This window comes from Girardinichthys multiradiatus, chromosome 20 (assembly GCF_021462225.1).
Source record: "Girardinichthys multiradiatus isolate DD_20200921_A chromosome 20, DD_fGirMul_XY1, whole genome shotgun sequence".
In the NCBI taxonomy this organism is placed as follows: Eukaryota; Metazoa; Chordata; class Actinopteri; order Cyprinodontiformes; family Goodeidae; genus Girardinichthys; species Girardinichthys multiradiatus.
Window position 1 is genome coordinate 6921553 of NC_061812.1, and position 24618 is coordinate 6946170.

General features: G+C 39.8%; 1 long non-coding RNA gene across 1 annotated transcript; it reads right to left on the minus strand.

Moving 5' to 3' along the window:
* Positions 1-1041: 1041 nt before the first annotated feature.
* Positions 1042-20780, minus strand: LOC124857505. The gene is made up of 3 exons (XR_007035609.1): positions 20641-20780; positions 1435-1482; positions 1042-1363 (listed from the first exon to the last, which is right to left on the minus strand). It is a non-coding gene; the product is annotated as an uncharacterized LOC124857505 (long non-coding RNA).
* Between the last annotated feature and the right edge of the window lie 3838 nt (positions 20781-24618).

The window sequence follows — 24618 nt, forward strand, 5'->3', positions numbered from 1 at the left end:
GCCAGCTTTTCTTGTTTATGTCCACATTTGTTCCTCCTAATATTCCTCTACAGGTTCTCTGAATGTTTTCCACAATGAAACTGGTCGATAAATGACATTTCAGACACAATGAGCCAGCTAAAACACAGAGTTAAGCCTATCCGAACCCTGACCTTAGCAGTGTGATCAGTATGTGATATAAAGGTCACATCCAGCCTGCGTTTGGGTGTCAGCTCGAACCAAACTGACATGTTGCCAAGGCAACTGCAAGTACCAGCCTGCACGTCAGGATCAGCTGACACTGATGTGAGATGACAAGATCACACAGGGAGGATTGAGAGAGGGGATGAGAAAGGGAAAGAAATTAGGAAACAGACTGATGATTTTTTTTGTGTGCAGACCGGAATAAAAAAAGAACAAAATACGGAAGTGGCAGATAGATTAAAATATAGCAGGGAGGGTGATGTCCAGTTCTGAAATGAATAATTTTCAAATCCTTCTAACTCTGCTTTCATACATACAGCCATGTAGATTAGAGATTATGCAACTGAATGTGTGTTATTCCATCATAATCCTGCACTTGGTATTATAACTGAAACTTTCAATGCAGTAAAAAATACTTATTCTCTGATGTTTCCTTTCTGTAACCAACTTCTTTCCAAAATGTTGGGATTCTCCTTAAAATACCATCAGCAAATACATAACTATATAAACCCACTTGGTACTGGATTGTATAAATACCAGTTCATGAAAGCCAAACAAAGAGATCTTTAGTGTTAATAAGATGCAGTCATGCTTAATTGTAAAGTATTTACTGTCAGGATCTCTGTGTTGTGTTTTGTTGTTGTGCACTGTGCTTGGCCTCTAGGTAGCTCTGGGTTCGTGAGGAGTGGTGACAGGTGTTCCATATTCCTTAATCATCCTTGGAGGGTATTTAAGATGGAGGCCGCCAGCAATTCAGCGCCAGAGTGTTGCCCTTAGTGGTATAGACTCAAGCCACAGTTAACCTAGCTTTGTCTTTGCCATCCAAGTAATTTTGTATGTACTCCTTCACAGGCCGGATACCTGGACCTGACTTTGTCTCCAAGCATCTTTGCTATTTTGGATTTTGACATTGGAGAAGGATCTCCAAACTACGTGAATTAAACCTGGTTTGCCTACCCTCTGCTCTCCGGAACTACTGGCTGGCGGCTACTTCAACGGTGCTCTTCCTGGAACTACTACGGACCACCTCAAGCGAACCCTGTCCACCCTCCCACATAATAACATCTCCAACAGAACCTCAGAGTTACCTGAAAGTGAGTCAAGTACTTGCCTGCTCCGTTCATCTCAGTGTGCAGCTCCGTTGTTGTCTCACCCCTCCTGGCGGATCAACCTCCACTTCCTAGTAACGCAGATTTGTTATTTAGTAACATTCACCATTTTGATTCATACATTCTTATCGTGTCTACTTACCTTGCAGTTTGTCCTCCAGTTCCAGCTCCGCCCCTTTCCCCTCGCTCACTGTAAAATAAAGTCTTTGTTAAACTTTAAAAGTCTCCTGATTGCTTACTGCATGTGGATCAAAACAATCCGTAAAACTATGACATTTACATTGTATTTTTAAAAAGGTAGCCCTATTAATAAGAACCTGACTCCTGCAAACATGCCCAGATTTGGACATTTTAATGTGAGCAGTGATAATGCTTATCAATAAATTATCCTTGATTTCAGAAGAATGGGTACAAATCCAGTGTTAGACTGTCTTGGTAACTTAATCTCTCTTACATGTAGTGGTGGTTTTTGATAAGGGCCATATGGGCAGTTGCCCAGGGCAGCATTAGGAATTAGGCATTAGATATATAACTTATCTTTGGACATTGGCCCGAACAGCTCCTAATGCATTTTCAATCGTTGGAAAGCTGGTGCCCCCTATGTGAAGGAGGGGTCATGATATCTTGCAACTGTTTTAATCCCACCCACTTCCTGTCTGTGTGTGTGTGTGTGTGTGTGTGTGTGTGTGTGTGTGTGTGTGTGTGGTGGTCGGGGGGCGGGGGGGTTACTGCTTGCTTGTTGGAAGGGCAATCTAAAAAAAAAACAAGCAGGAGGGGTACATAGGTAAGTAGGTGTCTAAATCTCTTCATTAAAATAAGTTTGGAGAGTTCAATATTTTCATTAAATATATCAAATTTCTGTAGAAGCGTTGTTGCTCAGCAGCTTATTTATTATGTGTGAGGGAATGTTGGTGCGGCATGAGCCATGAAATTATTCCCATGAACACTTGTCAAGCAATTTTTCTAAGAAACCAGCTTTGGAACCATTGCTTGAGTCTTCCTTATTACATTGCCTTCTTGTTAGTCCAGTTTGGTGTGGTTCATCACCTAATCACAATTCTGCTCATGTGACCTTTCATTTCATTCGTTCCTTTCATTCAAAAATGTATTGAACGTAACAGCAGATAGTAACAGCATTATTTACTAATATACAATATTCACAAAGGAGGGGACAAAAGTATAAACTTATTCATATTAACCCACCCCTTCTGCTGCGACATTATTGTCATCGCCTCTTATTCATCAAGAAAATCTGCTTAATTTTATACAAAATTTGTAATACAAACAACTTTTAGAAATAAAGTAAAAAAATAAAGCACATTCCATATACCGTTAATGAGTGAATGATGATCATTTGAAAGACAAAAATGCAATGTACAGTAATATTAAAATTTTCTATACCACTTCTTCCATAGCGGGTTGCGTAACATCAAAGGTAATAACTGGAAATAATGAAATTAAAAGTCTGATAATCATCTTTTTAAACAGTGTCTTAAAGCACTTCATGCTTGGACATTGCTTAAGCTTCACATTCAGACTGTTCCAAAGCTTCACCCAGACAGAAACATAGAAGCATTTTCTTGTAGTTCTAATCATCTGTGCTTCATTATGACATATACCTCTTAACTCATAAACTCTTCTTTTGAATAATTTTAGAAAATTCTCTGGCAGTTAGGTATACTTTGAAGATGAGTATATGAACTTGTGAAACAACAAGATGCTTTGAGACAGCATCACAGCTAAAATCGAGCACTCACAGGATTTCAAATAAAATATTTTTCCATAGCTGTCTGAAAAGGATATATTGCTTGTCTATGAAATGATTGCTGAGGCTTTTCAGATCATGCTTATGTCACACAAACTCCCATGCTGACGTCAGTCTATCAGTCATGCTGTGTCTCTGGGGTCCTTCCAGACAAGACAGAAGGCCAGCAGGATCTCCAGTCAGCGAGTAATCATTCATGTGTGTCTTTGTATGTGTTTATATTAGACAAGGGACCAAAAAAAGACAATTTTTTCTGCAGTAAAATGCTTTCCTATCTGTGTCGATGTGTTTGTGTGGTCATGTGCAGACATAGCGAGAGATTGCAGATAAAGATGTTATGTAATCGTGTCATGATGGATCACCAGGTATCCCTGGTGCTCTGTGTGTCTGTGGCTTTATCACGGCAAGATCAGTCAGCGTAAATAGATTTGTGAACACAATAATGACCGAAATGGCAGGAAGGGCTCTATCTGATGACTGGAACTACATTTTCCAGGATTCTGAAACATAGGTATTTAAAAACACTACTGAGATAATACAACAATTTTCAGTTTTTATAAATGTTTCTGCAGTTTAAGTGTATAGTGTGGAGCATTTTAGTGGTTTATTTTCCTTCTATATCAGTGAGTTGAGGCTGGTTGTAAGCGATCTATTTCTGCCTGTGTAATCTGGCAGAAATCAAATAAAACTAGACAGTCATATTCAAAAAATAAGAATATGCATAAAAATAAGAATAGGCTCGTAAGGCTCAAAAGTACCTTTTGAACATAACAACCTTGAAGCACGTATTAATAACACTTTTTATGTAGCCCATATGTCTGTATTAAAAATGTTTTTCTTGATTGGTCTGATGTAATATTCTAATCTAAGAAATTAAATGCCATGTTTTAGCTGTAAGCAGGAATTCACCATAATTAACAGATATAAAGGCTTGAAAACATCAGTCTGTGTGTAATTAAGCCATATACTGTGATTCACTTAGTGAATGTGAGTTACTGAAATAAATAAACGTTTCAATAACATTCTAAACCTAGCTCATTGAGGCATGTCATGCTTGTCCTATCCTCCATGCAGAGTTTACATGTTTTACTTGTAAAATAAGACACAAAAACTCAAATTTAAATAAAAGAAAAATTTCCAGATATTTTTCACACAGACTCGACTACACATTACAGGCTAATTCATGTGAGCACATTCCTTGATTCCTGTATAAACACTCATGCACACAAAGCAGCAGCATCACCATACATGGAGTCTTATATAACCATTATATACACATGCTGAGAAAAAGGAACAAAGCAGACAGAAACCAGAGAAAGATGCAGAGAAGCCATCAATTGTGTTATCTTTGTGTGTTTGTGTCTGATGGATTGTTAAACAACAGGAGGAGATTGGCTGTGCACCAGTAGTTGATGTGTGTGTGTGTGTGTGTGTGTGTGTGTGTGTGTGTGTGTGTGTGTGTGTGTGTGTGTGTGTGTACGTGAGTGCGTGTGAGTGTGTTTGTGTGTATTTCTGTAGGCATGCAGGTGTAAAGGTGACATTGATTAGTCTGAGGAAAAGCTGTTCCTCCTCATGACTCGGTGTCTGTTTTTTACCTCTTCATCTCTTACATTTAACTTCCTGTTCTCGTGGTTATATGTGTCAATATTTCTTTTTTCTTTCCGTTTCTGTTTTCGCTGATCTCAAACTAGCCTTTGTCTCCTACTTCCTTTTATCTCTCCTACATTCATCAACTGTCCCTCATGGATGGGATGGGTTTCTCTGAGAACCAAGACATAACCAGCTGTAGTGGATGAATCAATTGTTTTCCAGTCAGGAGGGAAGAAGGAAGTTTTGTTTAATGGGAAAAACAAAGAGATTTGATTTTTAAGAAAAATGTGCTCAGTGTATTGTCTTGGTTTGGGAGATTAACAAGTTTCTAATAGGTGGTGTTAACATTTCAAACTATCGCTCCCTCATATGCACTGAAGACGCCGTTGTTCAACAGCCATCAGTTTTTAATGTGAGGAAACCCATTCATGTCACTATTCTATGCTCTACAGCTGCATGTTGCCATTTACCCTTCTACTGCTTAACTGATGACTAAAACATGAATTAAGTGTTAATTGGTCATGGACAAGTAACTCGGATCATGTGAAAACACTTGTTTCCTAAGCAGCAATTTCCACCCAAGTGGATCAATGTAAAGAACTGTGTTTAGATCTGCCACCACAGGGCAATAGATTGAACACCTCCCCACAAACTGTCTTCAACTTTAGCTACTTGGTGAAATGGCTAGCTGGGCTTCTTGGGACTAAAGCTTGCTTCACCTGCTTTAATGGGTGAGGACAACTCATGCCTATCATGAATCCTGTCTATAGGCTCTCACTAACAAAGGTTTCTGGGCAAAAGTGCAGCCATCTCTCATCTGTCTGTTTTTATTAGCAGCAAGAACCTGGATTACTTATCAGGCTTGTGCCAGCCATAGTAGCCAGTCGAGCCACTTGAGAAACAAAGGCTACGTTAGGTCTTAGGTAAACTCTTCACAGACATAAGTGTTCCTTCTTCAAAGACAAAAGGAAACGAACTGCAGACAGAGACCAGACAAACGAAGGCTGCCATATCTTTTCTGTCCTTGAGCAAGGGTGTGAACAAGTACAGAAATTCATCCTCCAGACTAGTACCAAAAAAAACTAAGTGGGCAAAGGAAAGGATTAGTGCAATGCACTAGGTTAAGCATAATACTTGAAAACTTGAGTTTAGCATGTTTTTACTTTCAGTTTTATGAGTTATATATTTTATTATTGAGTGTTATAGATATTTTGATGAGTGGCAATACTTGTGTTAAGATGTGGCATTTATTGCCTAAGTAACCTTCCTGTGTTTAACCAGGCACATCAATTTTCTCCTGAATTAGGACTATGTCTCAAAGGAAATTAAAATCTGCCATCTTGTAAATCAGTTCTTTGTGTCACTTGTAACAACTTGCCAAAAGTAAAGATACCACACTCAGGTTCCCAAACCAAAAACCCACCTCTCCAGAACCAGAACTTCAGATGTTTTCCATGAACACAAACTGGAAGACTGGAAAGATGAAACCCCCTCCCACTTGAGGGATTTTATATCCCTTTAGGCCCAGAAACACTTGAGATCCACCAAAATGAGCTGCAGCATGTAGCTGGTGAGAGGGATGTCTGAGTTTTCCTACTGTTACCCCTTAACCCAATCCAAGAACTAGATGATAAATGAATGGAAATGCATTTTAATATTGCATGTTTACATTTTTCGCAATACATAACCGTCAATTGTGTGGCACTAGTATCTGTGATCTGATCGTCTTGTTATAGAACAGGCATCAGTGCCCTTAAGATGGACTGAAGACAGCTTTTCTCAGACCACCTGTCAGAGCTGGTTTTGAAAATGTTTAGTTGCAATCATTCAGTAGTCTGGGTCTCATTAGCTGAATCAGAGGCATGACATAAAAAAGCTCATCTGAAGTAACTGGACAAACTGGGTAAATGAAGCAGCAGCAGAGCTTAAACTTTGTGGTCAAAGATTTGGAGTCAGGCGTCACCTTTTCAACTTTCAGTGAAACTCTTCTGATCTAATATCAGAAAACATTTTTGCATTTCATTTTGTCATAAAAGGCAACAAGCAAGCTAAACTGTAAATTGATCACTGGGAGCTGTCAGTGTACTCTACCTGCCCTATATGCTCCTGAATTTGAAGGCTGATGTCACAGTCTGCCTTCTGCCTGCCTGCTGCTAACCTTCTCTCACCTCCAAGAGGCGCTGGAGCTGCTGATCGGAGGTTTAACAGGTGCACATTGTTGCCTCATCAGCTGGAGGACTATATGAGGGTGGCTCGCCGGCACTTCAGCGCCTGAGTGTGCGGTAGTGATCACCTGGCCAGTCTTTTCCTGAATTTGGAATATTTCTTGTAAGCCTTGACTGATAGCTGTTTTTTTTCACCTTCAGCCTTAGACCATCCAAGCCGAGCCACCGGAGTGGGATTTCATTGGATCGCTTTCCTCTGTGGAAACAGAATTTTGTTTTTGGCCTGGCTGCCACCTTAGTGAGCCTCCAGACTGTTTGAGCGCAACCTGTCCACCCACCTTCCCACTTGGACCAACGGAGCGCTCCAGCCGAACCAGCGCAGGTTCATTCCAGACTCGCATCTGTCTCTTCCACCCCAGCGGATCGATCGCCCTGAACTGTGAACAAAGATTCTGAAACGAATATTCCATCCTGTCTCCTAGCTCATCTCTGTTTTCTCTCTTACAGTCAGACGACCACCCTGCTTGCTCTCCCGCTTCCTTGAACTGAGCAAATAAATATCTTGAATTATGCTTCTCTGTCTGAGTGTTCTCTGCATGTGGGTCAAGTCAGCCTTAAAAACAATGACAGCTGATTATTGATTATTTAGTTGCTGATTATTAGACTGCTTTACTTTTTGCTTTCACCAGGATATATTCCAATAAATTCTACGATGCTGCTGTGACAATACGTTTCTTGGGAAAAATAATTTTTAATATTCTTGCAAAACTAGGTTATGGTTTTGGGAATAGCTGGGGAGATCAGATTTCTTTCATCTCTTTCTTTATTACTGAAAATAGGTTTCTCACGTGCACAATATTTAAATGATCAACTTTCAGGAAAAGACAGGCTGTAAGAGTGTTTTAAAAATGTACATAATACTCCTGAGCACATTCCTTTTTCTTTTTGTTTGACTTAAACTGTGGAAGTAGAGAATTGCCTTTCAGCATCTATAAGTGGTAAGTTTTTGTTATCTGTCTTTTGATTACAAAATAGTGTAGGTGTGTATGAGACTGTATATTACGTTTTGTGTGTATGCGAGCATAGCTCCACATGTGAGTTAATTACCTCAGCCTTTCTTCTGCAGACTGCATACCAATTAGACATTGGGAAATTCCCAGATGACTGCAGGTCAGTTTCTTTTTCCTGCCCTTTCTCAACTTAATCATCACCTCTTCATAAAAAAGCAATACAACAATCAAAAAAAGACTCAATTTCATCTGAAAAACACATGAAAGATGCCAACTTATTTCTTAAAATTGCCAATGACGAACTTCCAGTTGGAAGCAACACGAAGTATGTGTGCTTAGATCGGTCCCATCTAGTTTTGGATCATACCATTCTCCAAATCTTTCAAAAGTTGTCATCTGGGAGGACTAAAACATCTGCTCAAAAAAAAAAAACAAATCACCTCAAGATCGCAGGTTCATCACCAGCTAAAGGGTACTCTGATGTCTTACTTTAGGGCTTACTTCAACCAGCAGGAGGTGAAGTTTGGCCTGCTTGGATAAGCAGTGGACAACTTTGGCAAGCTTTTAATTCTTTTTCATACAACTCTTCAACTCACACCACACAATGCCACACCAGTCTTTATTCTCTACATATGGGGCTAGAAATACCTGGCCGAACCCACCTAGTAAGAGGGAATCTTCAAGCATATCTTTTCCTGAAGTTTCCCTGCTCTTAGATGCAACCTTTTTAAAACTGTATAAATGAGGCTGCTAGTTTAAAATTTTCATTGAGGACACATCACCTCTTAGATATGTACCATGAAAATATAAAAAAATCAAGAATGTGCCAATAAAATAAATAAATAGATCATCATTACACAAAAAGAAATCTGAGAATACACAAGATTTACTAAACCACCAACCCAATTTAATCTTTAAACCAATGTTGTGAATTATTTTTACTACTATGAAGGATGAGTTTATGTAGATGGTTGGCCTAACAATGACCATGTCAAAATTAATGATGCCTTCAGGGAAAACAATTTGAAGCTATACTCTTCCAAATCGTTAGCTGATAACTTATTCGTATTCTTTGCTCTGTTTTATCTGATTCACTCATACGGGACAAACTTCCAATCTCTAGATATGATGCACATATAACTCTTGTTTAAAAGCGGAGACCCAATACAGCGTGCTCTGTAATTTAGATTTGAAGATTACATTTTAGCCTAGATGCTTGCCTTTCAGTTAGACCTTCTGCCATCAGTTCTATTTAAAGATCAGTCCACTGTTGTAAAAGGCCATCTTGAATCGAATCCAGGACAAAAGCGTCGAGGACTGTAGCCTCTTCACATGGTGCACCTGCTCTACCCACTGAGCCACTCAGCACCCCCCATTTAGCACATTTTATTTTGAATCCCAGTACTTCTTCATACTTCATACTGCTTTCCCACTTCCGCCTCTCTGCCTGCTCAGACGCTTTTCTCCTAAGCTCCCTGCTTGCTTGCATTCTTTTACTCCTAACTTTTTATCTCTTAGCCAAAATAACAGAAATATTGGACTAAAACAACTTCTTACCAGCGACTCCCAAGGATTATTATTTTTTTTTTATTTTTTTATTTTTTTAAAGGACTTTGATGTTTTTATAATCGAACTCGAAAGCAGGACAAGTTGATGCAAGCTTATCAGCACAAAATGCCTCACTTCACCACAGAGGACTTCGACAAACTTTTACAGAAATTGGCTGTTTTGGAGATGAAAATCCACCGACAAGAAGTGAATGTGGAGGTGAATATGGGGTACAATGATGATTCAACTCTGCCTGTGGTCCCAAACAGTGACAGCCAGCTCAACAACTGAGCCGGCAATCAGAACACTGAGAATAAACCTACCGGCAGACCCCCCTGGCATGTTTTGGGGCATGCCCAAAAAATCAAGGTGGACGACTCACTGGAAGATCTCAGCAATTAAATAAATTAGAATGGCCAGAATTACAGAGAAATGCCCCTGTTTCCCCTGGGAAAAGGAGACTTCGACAGCGAGCTGCTGTCACAACAACTGATAGGAGTGAGACAGCTGGAAATAATGGAGTTCCCTCCAAAACAGATTTGCTCCACTACAGAATGAAAACCAGGAAAATGATCCATCTTCTGAGAACAATAAAAGGTTTGAGAACAACCTTCATTCTAAACAGTCTTCTCCTAAGCTGCCAGAGAAAAAGTACCCCACCAGACCAAGAACCCTAATAGTGGGCAGCACAGCTGTGGATGGGATTAAAAACTTCTGCAACAAGAAAAACACAGAAGTTATGATTGGTACCAGTAATGTGGTCTCTGATATCTCAGAGAATATTCTTGCAATCACAGAAAAGCGCCCGTTTTTAGAAAACCTTATCATACACTGTGGAGCCATGGATGACATGGCTAAGAAAAAATCAGAAAGACTGAAGGAGGATTTCACTCGTCTTATGAATATTGTTGGAGGTCTCAATATCAAGGTGTTTCTCAGCGGACCCTTTGCACCGATTTTCTGTGGAGATGAGATTTTTTCCAGACTTCTGATGATTAATAAGTGGTTGAAAAAAACATGTACCACCACACCTGTGAACTTCATCGACAACTTTAATATTTTTTGGGAAAAAAGACAACTCTTCAAGCAAGACGGTTTCTGCTTGAACAAGCCAGGAGCCAGACGTCTCACATCTAATCTCTTCTATTCAGTAAATAATCCGCCAGCAGCTTCGACCTTCAGCAGAGAACATGGAGTATCAACAACAATGATAACGCTGCCTCCAACAGCTCCAGCAGAAACAACCGGCCAGTTGGCTGAGAAAGAGAGGTCATCACAAAAGGTCTCCCCGTCGAAATCCACAGGAGTAGTGGACCCCCCCATCATCCCCGGTAAACTCCCCTCACCCCAGACCCCAACCCAGACCGCACAGAACTCTCCCATCTACCCACTGAGCCCGCTTTTTGCTTTACTGGATTCTGATAACATGAAAGGAGCTCTTAAAATCAGGACCCAAATGGCTCTGACATCTTCTCCATTCAACACCCCCTGTGGCCGAGGCCCTGCTACTAAACCAACATCTTCCAAATGCCGCAGACCTCCACCACCTCATAATCTATCTCCTCCTAATCAGGACCTTCAAATCACTTCTCTGTGATACAGTCTGGGCCCCGGTGGTAACTCTATCAGAAATGAGCATGTCCAGGAAAAACCTGGGCCCCTAATAGGAGATAGTTGTAAAATCTCTCTGCTTATACGTGAGAGAAAGAGCAAAGCCAAAAGGATAAGAGACAGTAATAAACAATCAACGAAAGCCATAAACTGTCAGGTACAACCAGACAGAGAGTTAATATCAACAACAAAGTCATATAAACTGGCTTTACTGAACATTAGATCTCTGTCAGGAAAATCATTTTTAATCAATGACTTCATCACTGACCACGATCTTGATGTTCTGTTTTTAACAGAAACATGGTTACATTAATTTAATGAAGCTCCCATTCTGATAGAGGCAATGCCTCCAAACTACATTTTTCTTTGTGAGAGCAGACAGCAAAGAAAAGGTGGAGGGGTGGCCACTTTGTTTAAAGATTTATTAGAGTGTAAAAAAGTATTTCTGGGCAAATTTGACTCTTTTGAATATTTGGCTCTCCGGGTAAAGAGCCCGGTCCAAACCATGTTCTTGAATATTTACAGGCCTCCTAAGTCAAAAACAAACTTTATCAGTGATTTTAATGAGCTCTTATCTGTGATTTGTGTTTATGACTGTTTAATTATTGTGGGAGACTTCAACATTCACATGGACAATCCTGAAGACAGAAGTACAATAGATCTATGTGACACTCTTAGAAATGTCAGTTTGACTCAACATGTTAAACAGGAAACGCACAAACAGGGACATATTTTGGACTTGATCGTCACTAAGGGTCTAAAAATTTCCAAGGTGTCTGTAACTGATGTTGCCCTATCTGACCACTTTTCTGTTATTTTTGAAAGCATCATCTGCAATGTTTGCCAAAGAGACATGATAAGAAAACGCATCTTTAAGGACGGTGCTGCTGAAACCTTTAACCAGATTTACGCTTCTACCTCCACTTTGCTCTGTAACACTGTAGATGAACTGGTAGATAACGTTCATTCTAAAATCTCAGACATCATTGATCCAATTGCTCCAATTAAAGTGAATGTCATTTCTGGGAAGAAAATGTCTCCATGGAGAAGTGCTCCACCAGTCAGAAGTGAAAAAAAGGAGTGTCGAAAAGCTAAACGCAGGTGGCGAATGACTGGACTCCAGGTTCACTTTATTATCTATAAAGAGAGACTATACAGATATAACCTACAACTGAAAAATGCAAGGGAATCCTTCTTTTCTGAGATCATCAGCAAAAACATTAACAATGCTTGTGCATTATTTGCCACGGTCGACAGGTTAACAAACCCTCCTGTAACTGTAGCATCTGAACTCCACTCTACCAGGGCCTGCAATGAATTTTCTAAATTCTTTACTGAAAAAACCCAAAAGATCAGAGAGGCAGTCAGCACATCCACATCAATTCCAGTACCAATGTTGTCTCCAACTAGAACTGATTTTGACTAAATTTCCCAATTTCACCAAATAAACTGCAAAATCTTAGAAGAAATCGTACAGCAACTAAGCTCTTCTTCCTGCTGTCTCGATCTTTTACCCACAGCTTTCCTTAAGAAAGCTTTGCCTGTAATAACATCTGATTTAACTCCAATAATAAACACGTCCCTTTTGTCAGGTGTTTTCCCCCAGGCCCTAAAAACCGCAATTATCAAACCTCTATTGAACAAGAGCAACTTGGACAAGCTGCTACTACAGAACTACTTGCCTATATCAAACCTCCCCTTCATCAGTAAGATTATTGAAAATGCTGTGTTTCAGCAGTTAAACAACTTCCTAACAACGACCAACCGCTTCGATTTCTTCCAGTCAGGCTTCCTGCTCACCACAGTACAGAGACTGCTCTTGTCAAGGTGTTCAACGACATCCGTATAAATGCAGACTGTGGAAGAACCACAGTGCTGGTATTATTGGACCTTAGTGCAGCATTTGACACTGTTGATTTCTCCATTTTATTAGAGCGCCTGGAAAACTGGGTCGGCCTTTCTGGTATAGCACTCAACTGGTTTAAACCCTACTTGAAGGACAGGGACTTTGTGGCAGTAGGTAACTTTACATCAGAGAGCACAAAAATCACATGTGGTGTTCCCCAAGGGTCCATCTTAGGGCCCCTTCTATTCAATATCTACATGCTCCCCCTAACTCAGATTTTAATAAACAACAACGTAAGTTATCATAACTATGCAGACGACACACAGCTATACGTTACGATGTCACCAGGTGACCATGAACCCATTCAAGCGCTGGGTAAATGCTTAGAAGAAATCAATGCATGGATGGGCCTAAATGTTTTTCAGCTGAATCAAAACAAAACTGAAGTAATAATCTTTGGACCAAAGGAAGAGCATTTAAAAGTTAGCACACAGCTTCAGTTAATACAGCTAGAAACCACCAGTCAGGCTCGAAACCTGGGTGTAGTGATGGACTCAGACCTGAACCTTCAGAGGCACATAAAGGTAGTAACTAGGTCAGCCTTCTATCACCTAAAGAACATCTCCAGGATTAAAGGACTAATGTCTCAGCAGGACCTTGAGAAACTAATTCATGCGTTCATCTTTAGTAGAATTGATTACTGCAACGGTGTCTTCACAGGTCTGCCTAAAAAGTTGATCAGACAGCTGCAGTTGATCCAGAATGCTGCTGCCCGCGTCCTCACTAGAACTAAGAAAGTGGAGCACATCACCCCGGTTCTAAAGTCCCTACACTGGCTTCCTGTAGCTCAGAGAATAGACTTTAAAATACTTCTGTTAGTCTATAAATCACTGAATGGCTGAGCACCAAAATACATGACAGACTTGTTGTCAGTGTATCAACCAGCCAGACCTCTCAGGTCTTCTGGCTCAAATCTACTCTGCATACCCAGAACCAGAACTAAACATGGAGAAGCAGCTTTTAGTTCTTATGCTCCACTAATCTGGAATAAACTGCCAGAAAACTGTAAAAGCACTGAAACCCTAAGTTGCTTTAAATCAACATTAAAAACTTATTTGTTTAGTGTGGCCTTTGACTGTGCCATTTAGGCATGATTAGTTGCGTTTTCCGTTTGCGTTGGTTTAACTTTCCCTTTAACACAATAAAACAGCAGTTTGTCTATCTGGACACCACAATGACAAGAAAGAACAAAGCTCTTCTCAAAGAAAGTATTTTTACATCACTTTTTTATACCGCTTTGATAGGCCACAATAATTCCATCAAACTGAATAGTCTTCCTAAGTGGCAGTGGATTCAGTCTAGGGCATTTGCCTAGCTTATTAACAGTGTTCTCCTCTTTCTCTACCACCAGATAAACCCAGAGTTAATATAGTTAATTGACTCTTAAAATGTGGATTTAGGTTAGGAAACCATACAATATCTGCAGTTTCTCTTTTCAGGGCAACATATTGCCCAATCTTTTATTCCTACTTTCCATTTTAAGTTGTGTTTTTCAGGTTTGGCATTAAATCAGTTATTTTTGAATTTCATGATCTTTTCAAACAGCACAAACTGGCAGCATTTGACCAGCAGTCCACAAAGTTTTGCCTTTTGTTAGGATTATGAATCTGAGAATATTATTTAATATTAATATTTTTATATTTTATCAAATAATATATCGGTCTGTTAAGGGTTGTCCTGTGAATACCAGCCCAGTAAGGCGATGGCATTAGGACCAAATAGAAAGGTGTGAGATGAGCTCTGACATTACTGAACAGCAAAACTCTGCACATATATGGAATGAATTCACGCAATTTCTTAAAATACAAGAATTTATTAACAAAAATAAGTCAACTCAAAGTCAAACATATTTCAATCAACAAACTCTTTACTATGCTAAAACAATCCAACTAAACTACCAAGCAGAATTAAAGAATAACAAAGACTAATGGGCTATGTACAATATAAATAAGTTAATTAAAGATGATTGAGAACTATGACCGAAAAGAGTGATGCAACATTACCATGCAATGTTATTTATGTTTGAGAACCAAGGATTATCTTGAAGAATCTGGAAGTGAAGTGAAGTTAGTCTTGGAACTAACTTAGGCAATAATCAGCATACCTTTAGACAACCCTTCACAATACAAGATCAGGTAAAATATTATTTTGATAAAATAATGTTTTAAGAATGATCTGCTGAATAAAACCAACCTTCTGGATGACTAATTCTCAGTGGTGTCTCATTAGCTGCCTTTACTTATTGAAATAATATTTGAAGAAATATTATTAAGGGAATATTTTGGAAAGAGCCAAATCTTTCTGGAGAAATGGAGCTTAATGGTGTTTACTTAGTTATCAAATTTAGTAAAATGATGTTAGGGACACATTGTTTACTGGATTGAAAACTAGACCTTTCTGGGTAAATATTATTTAGTAGCAAGCACGTGTCCTTAGCTGTTAGCAGTTAAGCTAACAAAGGAGGCTAATAGCTTAGCACCAGAGTCAAACACACACCTTTAAAATTACCGTTGATAAAAGTGTTAAAATGCATAAGCGCGTACGGCGCATTATGATCAATCTTCTGTTTAAAATCACCCTTTAATAAAGTGTGTCTTAACTTTAAAACACACAAACACAGAACACAAACTGAACATGTGTGCTGCAGATATTCTCCTAGCACCAAGATAGCTTAGTTCAACACAAACAAAACTTCATAAAATGAAAAACGTTTAGATCATTTCAATCTAAATCTTTCTATATTATTCTGCCCAAACACTTAACCTCATGAACTGTGGTGAGGAACATTGTCCAAGCCGGAGAAGTTTGAAGAAACGTCCAGTCTTTAAACGGTTAGCTACAGCTAACCTCCTTAGCTGTGGGGAGTGGCGGCTGTTCTGTCGGCCGGTCTGTGAACAAATGGTTAGCTTCTAGCTAACCTCCGTGGCTGTGTATGAAAGACGGCCCGTTCTGTCCGCCAACCACACTGCACGTTACCGTAACCACGGTGATGGGGTCTCTGCTATCTTCCTTCCAGATTGGGAGACCGCTCCGCTCGGCTTCATAGAGACCGCGTCTCTGTAGGGAACGTCTCTGGGACAGTTTGCTTCTGCAGGCCTCAGAGAGAAAGTCAGCAATTCTTACACCTTAATTTCCCCATTCATGAATGAAAATACCGGATACACAGACAGTATTTCATTCGTACTTAACTTTGCATATGATTGATGATCGTACAACATCCTTGGATCCAGTTGAAGAGTTTATGTCTGTTTGCCAGAAAAGAGACATCAGCGCACTGTTCCCCTCCTATCCCAATGATCACCGGTGGAAGAGTTTGGCCTGTTGGAGAGGGGGTGCTCTTATTCAGACAGTGGCATCATGGGAAGTGTGCTGCTACCCAAGTCAGTTAAATGCGATTTATTTTGAAAGTTCAGGAAAGTCTGTACCGGAGTTTAATGTTGAAATCCATGACTGGGTCCCAACACTTTCCAAAACTCACTTCTGTAGATGCACACGACTCAGACTTTCAGATGGAAAAAAGCAACAACAAAAAAAAACCTCTAACAAAGAAAAGGACGTGTCAGTTTCTTTGTTTTGTGAATCCATATTTGTCAAGGCTTAACCCATTGTATTATGGAATGGCATACTCAAATAAACACTCTTAAAACCAAATATTTGCAAATTATTTATTAAATTATGGTATCAACTTGATACATCCATAATTATATACAGGGGTTGGACAATGAAACTGAAACACCTGTCATTTTAGTGTGGGAGGTTTCATGGCTAAATTGGACAAGCCTGGTAGCCAGTCTTCATTGATTGCACATTGCACCAGTAAGAGCAGAGTGTGAAGGTTCAATTAGCAGGGTAAGAGCACAGTTTTGCTCAAAATATTGAAATGCACACAACATTATGGGTGACATACCAGAGTTCAAAAGAGGACAAATTGTTGGTGCACGTCTTGCTGGCGCATCTGTGACCGAGACAGCAAGTCTTTGTGATGCATCAAGAGCCACGGTATCCAGGGTAATGTCAGCATACCACCAAGAAGGACGAACCACATCCAACAGGATTAACTGTGGACGCAAGAGGAAGCTGTCTGAAAGGGATGTTTGGGTGCTAACCCGGATTGTAACCAAAAGACATAAAACCACGACTGCCCAAATGGCAGAATTAAATGTGCACCTCAACTCTCCTGTTTCCACCAGAACTGTCCGTCGGGAGCTCCACAGAGTCAATATACACGGCCGGGTTGCTATAGCCAAACCTTTGGTCACTCATGCCAATGCCAAACGTCGGTTTCAATGGTGCAAGGAGCGCAAATCTTGGGCTGTGGACAATGTGAAACATGTATTGTTCTCTGATGAGTCCGCCTTTACTGTTTTCCCCACATCCGGGAGAGTTACGGTGTGGAGAAGCCCCAAAGAAGTGTACCACCCAGACTGTTGCATGCCCAGAGTGAAGCATGGGGGTGGATCAGTGATGGTTTGGGCTGCCAAATCATGGCATTCCCTTGGCCTAATACTTGTGCCAGATGGGCGCCAATGGTTCAAACATTGTATCCTGAAGGCGGTGCCGTGTATGAGGATGACAATGCACCAATACACACAGCAAGACTGGTGAAAGATTGGTTTGATAAACATGAAAGTGAAGTTGAACATCTCCCATGGCCTGCACAGTCACCAGATCTAAATATTATTCAGCCACTTTGGGGTGTTTTGGAGGAGCGAGTCAGGAAACGTTTTCCTCCACCAGTATCACGTAGTGACCTGGCCACTATCCTGCAAGAAGAATGGCTTAAAATCCCTCTGACCTGTGTGCAGGACTTGTATATGTCATTCCCAAGACGAATTGACGCTGTATTGGCCGCAAAAGGAGGCCCTACACCATACTAACAAATTATTGTGGTCTAAAACAAGGTGTTTCAGTTTCATTGTCCAACCCCTGTATGTCAAGAGAGAGAGAGAACAAGACAGACAGAGAGAGAGTAGCAGTAATTCTAATGCTGTTAAAGAAGCAAAAACCTATTTAGCCCGATTTATTGCACTTTGGCAACATTTTCAGAAACTTATCTTCAAAAGATTAATGGCCAAGAAGTTCATTAGTTGGGTCTCAGACCTAGTTCAGCAGCAAAAAAGAAAAAACAAGTTGAGAAAATCTCAACTTGCACTGCCTAATGACTTTATATTAAGAAGTAATAATAAATGATGCATTAATGAATAACTGAAGCTTGTAAAACTTTAAAATTTCTACCTGAAAATATTCATTGTTCTAATGCCCTGCTGTTGTCAGCTGCTGTGTAACTTTCTTTCCAAGGACTTGTGCATTCACGCTTAGTATATGACCCATCGGTATACTTACAAGTATACATGCGTGTATTTTTAATACATGTTAGAGAACTGCTGTGGACAGCTGGTTACATTATAGAAACATCTTGGCATCATCTCTCACAGGTGATGCTGAAGTGGGCTTCCTCAAAAGAAGACATGCTGACCAAAAATAAAATGCAAAGAGATTGACTGAACAAAGCTTTAATGCTGTGGTTACTTTCGAACAATTACTTTTTTTATTTTATTATAAATAAAATAATACACTTTAGAAGGCAGACGAAATCTGTAAAAATAAAATAAAAACTTGCAAAAAAGCAAAAACTGCAGCAATTAGTATAAAGAAAAAGAAAGAAAAAGAAAACATAAATTAATAGTGTCTTTCTGAGAAATGTAAAATTTGTTATCCAAATACAACTTTAGGGAAGTTTACCATCAAGAACAGCGGAGAATGTTTTTGTCTTTTGAACACTCAAAATGACAGGAAGTGCCTTCTGCCCTGAACAGCAATTTAGAATAGATCAAGTAGTCGTACTTATGCACAGCCTGTCCACATAGCAGTATTGATTAGGGTGTCATACCCAGGCCTATAGATTTACTACTTATTTGTCACCATAAATTTAGTTGTTCTCCCATATTTTTATATATATCCTACTACTTCATGGAGATGTGTCATTGAGAAAACTAGCATGTCTTCAAAAATTCACACAAAAAAGATGATTTTGTTTTTAGGAACAGAACGTTTGACTGGGCTAAATGTTTAGGGTTTTAAGCACACGGCATGATTAAAGTGCAAAAATCCAAGGTTCTATTCAATCTTGTTTAATCCTTGAATATTCAAACCAATTATTTAATGTTTGGACCTCGACACACCTTACACTGGCCTCACGTGTAGACAGGGTGAAGATGGTAAATATAAGAACTAATCATAAACTAGTCTGTAAATGATTAATCACATTGTTCTTAGCAATCATTAACAGGATGAAGAACCTGAAACCTGAAAACCTGCACATCTCAGGTTTTCAGGCAGTTGGTTCCAGAGATGTGGCACATAGTAACTAAATGATGCTTCCCCTCGTGTTGGTACCATTCTGGCAACAAAGAGTGTAGAGGTCTCTGATGACCTGAGAGGTTAACATGGTTCATACTTAACCAGCAACTCGGAAATGTCTTAGGTTAAGTACAATATTCAGTAATTTACAGACCATCAGCAACCTTTTGAATGTTGTTTTTTGACAAACAGGGAACCATTGCAGTGGTTTAAGTACTGGTACAATGTGATGCATTTTCCTGGTCATGGTTAAGTTCCTGGAAGCAACATTTTGGATGAGCTGCAGCTGCCTGATTTTATTTCATTTTTACAGAAAAAATTACAATAGTTTTATCTTTTCTGCCAGGGGTTCTGACAGATTTCTCTCAAGGATATTTTAGACCAGTGTTTTTCAATCCTGGTCCAGAAGACACACTGCATGCTTTAGATCTCAAGTGTCAAACTCCAGTCCTAGAGGGGCAGTGTCCTGCAATTTTTAGATGTGCCTCTCCTTCAACACACCTGAATCAAATAATTAGGTAATTAGCAGGAGTCTGGAGAACTTGACTGCATACTGAAGAGGAAATTTAACCATTTGATTCAGGTGTGTTGGACCAGGGACACATCTAAAAGTTGCAGGATACTGGTACTGGAACCTCCATAACAATTTTGGATGATGAAATAAAAGTTCCCCTGAAAATTGTGAGCTAACCTTTTAGCTAGTTTGTTCAGAAATATATCCAAAGAAATGCTGCATCCATCTTACAGTGTGTAATTAGTTTTAGGCAGTCGGCTGCCTAAACAGGAAATGTGCTGTGCTGAGTAACTTCTAAAAACGCTACCTGTCTTTTATAAATAACAAAGACAGGTAGATTATTTAAAGGCGGGTCATACTAATTCTCATTTAGACTGTGTATTTGTTTACATCTATTTCATAACTAAACAACTGATGCTAGATGAAGAGATACAAAAGATTAGAGTGTCGCTGACTTTGGTGCAATTGGCAGAATTATTGATATTGTCTGTTGATCTAATTCTGCAGTTGGCACAGGATACAAACAGATTTTCACTTCTAAAAATAACACAGACTGGATCAACAACACAGTGAGCCAAAACCAGACTTGTCTGAGGTCTAATGTGAGAGACAACCCAGTCACAATCACATACTTTTATATGAAAAGAATATATACATAACATAAAACAACAATGAATAAAACTCTGAGTGGTAATGTATCACTATTTGTAAAAAGATTTTATCCACACACTTGTCTCAACAAACTTTATTTAATAGTGTGTCTGCAGTAATTTTGTTGTCGTCCCAGTCATAGATTAAAACATGGATAAAACATGGACTGAACTGTGCAGAAACAGGTGTGGGTAGAAAACTCTGCACCTTTTTAAATACAACACTAACCTTCTTTTAGCTCAGCCCAGGAAGGAGGAGTCACAGCTGGAATCCCTATGATGTCATGCAGCCAGTATCAAAACCCTTTGTCCAATCTATTTCATTCTCTTCCACGAATGTCCAACTTGCTAGCAAGATGGACTAACTCTTCAAACTTGTGTTGTGATTATGGATATAAATATATTAGAGTCGGGGGCTCTAATATAGAGTCAGTATATATCAGGGAAGACACAGGTGCTTGGCATGCCACAGATTGCACTGCACTGCAGCAGCCACCAGGTGCATCTCATCTGCTGATTGCAGCCAGGGAGACAGGGTACAGCAGACGTGCCAGAATCATAACATCTGTGTTTAAAATCACCCTTTAAATAAAATTTGTCTCAACTAAAAAAAAAAAAAACAAACACAGAACACAAACTGAGCACATGTGCTGAGCAGATAATCTGCTACCACTAACATAGCGGAGTTTTCAACATAAACAAAACCAAACGTCATAAAACGAAAAATGTATAGATTATTTCATTCTAAACTACTTCTCTCTGCCCAAAACACATCCTCTTACGTGAACCGTGCTGAGGAAAAGTTGTCCAGGACAACGAAGTTGAGAAAAGCTTCCACATTGAACAAAGGGTTAACTTGCAGCTAACCTCCGTAGCTGTGGGGTGGTGTGGCTCGCTCTGTCGGCCGGCCAAACTGCACGTTACTGCTGTAACCACGGTGATGGGGTCCCATTGTCCTTCCTTCAGACCGGGAAAACTGCTCCACTCGGCGTTGTAGAGACAGGGTCTCTGCTGGGAACTCTGTGGAATACAGTTTGCTCCTGTAGACCTCAGAAAGAAAAGTCAAGCAACGCTTGTACTTTAATTACCCCCGTTCATGAATGAATACCGAATACACAAACAGTAATTCATTCCTACTTAACTTAGTACATATGATCGCATGATTGTCTGACACTCTTGGATCCAGTTTGAAGAGTTACGTCTGTTTGCCTGCAAAGAGACATTAGCGCGCTGTGTCCCTCCATCCAGTTCCTCTGGGGATTTGCGTGGAAGAGGTCAGTTTGTTGCAAAAGCGCGGTTTTTATTCGGACAGTGACGTCACGGGAAGTCCGCTGTTATTCCCCGTTTCTGACTGTGCTGGAAGTAGGTTAATGTGATTTATTTTGAAAGTTCCAGAAAAGTTCTTACTGGCCTTTCATCTGTAACCCATGGCTGTGGTCCCAACACTTGGAACCAGAGTTGACTACAATCTGACTTCCAAGTACCCACCGATTGAGAGCAACCAGAGTTAAGTATGATCTGCTGCCTTAATAATCCAGCATTCATGCAAACAGGGTAATTCTGAGCTCTGCAGAGAGGCAATCTGCTCCAGAGAGTTCTCAGCAGAGACATTGTCTCTAATCAAATCAAGTGAAGCGATGTTCCCCATGGCCCGGAGAACAAGGTATTGGAACCACAGTTCTGCACGCTAATGCGTGCTGACCCAGCCTAAGCTAGCCACCACAGCTTCTTCTGAGAATAGCTGCAACGTTGCTGGACTCGGCCAACTCCACCACAAAACCAGCTCTAATTGGATCTCCCGTCTCCCTTTGTCAGAATGGTTCACGTAAGACGTGCTGTTTGGGCAGAGAAATTTAATTGAAATATTGTTTATGTTATTATGTTTTGCTTTGTTTGTGGTGCAAAAGCTAAGCTATTTAAAGTGCTAGCAGGCATTCTGCTCAGCTAATGTGAACAGGCCTCTAAGCCTTGAGGCTAGTTATTTGTTCTGTGTTTAAAAGTTAAGACAGACTTTATTTAATGGGTGTCTCAAATGCATCCTTATCTCTGTCCAACTGAACAGCGAGGTATTTATACTCCTCCATCACCCCCACATCTTGATGACAGGGGTCTGTCTTCTACTGGAAGTCTGAGGTGTACAGAGTGAAAAGGAATGGTGAGAGTATAATCCCCTGTGGTGCAGCTGTGATGGTGACTACCAGGTTAAACACACATACCTTCAGTTTCATAAACTGTGATCTGTTTGTCAGGTAGTATGTCCTGTTTTCCCTGTTTTCATCAGTGTAAGTTTAGATTATTTCTTTATTAAAGACACTTCATCTTTCTATCTCTGCTTGCCTGCATTTGAGTCCATCCTAAAACTCAGACATGACACTACATCCTTAATGTTTGCCCCCTTAATTCAAGGAAACAACTCTTTACAGCTCCATGTAACATATGAGACATGTAAACCTGCAACTGACACATTTTATTTATGACCATGTACATAGCAATGCGTCTAAATCCAGTTGGAGGCAAACTTCCAATATCCTTGTGTAAAGACAACAAAGCAGTGGAAGATACTACCTCATTGATATCTTCCAGCCAATAGTGTTTTTAGTGAACATCAAATGACAACGAATTACTTGTTACTTGATGTTCCAAAGCAAACTTAGGAGTCCAGGCAAAATGAAGGGAGGGAAAAGTGATTAATTTTTCTCATGTAGATTTGTTTTCTTTTATTAGTATGATTTGGTTGATAAGATTTACAAAAGAAAACCTGCCTTAATCTGGTTAACAAGTGAAAAGACAGTCACATCAAAACATCTATGAATGTTCAAATGTGGTTGAAAAGTTGTTAGGGTTGGTCAAACAAGGCTAATGTTCAACATCGTTGCAAAAACTTGAGCATGTAGGCTTAAAAGGTACATTTTGATGGTAATTTTTTGGGCTTAACTGTGATAGTGACACTTTGTTTTCTACTATTACTTGTTTGCTGAGGTATTTGTTTTATCAGAAGGGTTTACAGTAACCAGTGATATCACCGTTGAGTTTTGTACTGATGAATTCATTAAGAACAGGAGAGTAAGCATAGAAAGGGACAGTTTGACATGAAAACAGTATTACAGGGATCTACTGTCCCTAACAAAATCCACAGCACTTGTTTTCAGCTTAACACACATAGGACTGAGGACAGCAGATGACTGATGATCCCTGGGAGCTCAGAGACTGGATTGGTATTTCAGGTACAGACTAGGAACAACATAAAATGTGGCTACACTGTTAGCTTCAATGCCACATTCTCATGAGAAAGATGGTTTTAACATCCTTTTTTATCATCTGCCAGCTGAGTGGTACAATGTGTATTTTACTGGAAGTTGGCACATTTCAACAGCCTTTGTAAAGAGGATCCAGCAGTAGCAGGTAGGCAGCAGTGGAAGCAAAATGAAAAGGTTTAAAGAAATAATAATGATGGTATGACAACAGAATGAACCAGTAGAGCCTGATTTAACCAGAAGGAGAATATTTACCAACAAGAGGTGGTCAGTGGAGGTACAAAGGTGGAGTATAATTAATTAGAGTGAGAGCAGCTGATTGAGGAATTAGAGAACAGACACAGAGGGAACCTATGGAATGTAGAGCTGAACCTAAGCTAAACACAAGAAACCTGGGAGCAGGACACAAAACACAACACAACTAAGCATGAGTGACTAAAATACATATAAAGGGAGACAGAGAAACTAGTTTCACCAGAGAAGAAGAATAAACTAAAACTGAGACACTCAGAAACTCTTAATGGGTCCTACCAAAACTAAAAGAACAGAATATCTATACAGAAACTCAAAGTCCTGATCAACATGACAGCGCCATGCATTTTGCATCATCAATGCACTCTAAAGTCTTTCCTCTTTCAGATTTTGTATGGCTCCTCTGTCGTCAGGGTTTTGTTCATTTAGTTGTATAACGTTTGCCTGATTCGGGCCAAGCAAAGCACTTGACTCTGGAGCCTGCAGAATCCAGCGGGTAAAGATTAGCACGACATGTTGTATCCCACAGAATGAGCCTCCTGTGATCCCTTGAGGTTTCCTTTGTCACCACAAACGGATCAAAGTCCCAACAGAGCCAGGTTGGTAGAATAAATGTAATGTCATTTACTCAACCAACACTTAGCTTTTCCCTCAAAACATTAAATTTTTCTTTGTGGTTTTTAATATAAAGACATCTCAAT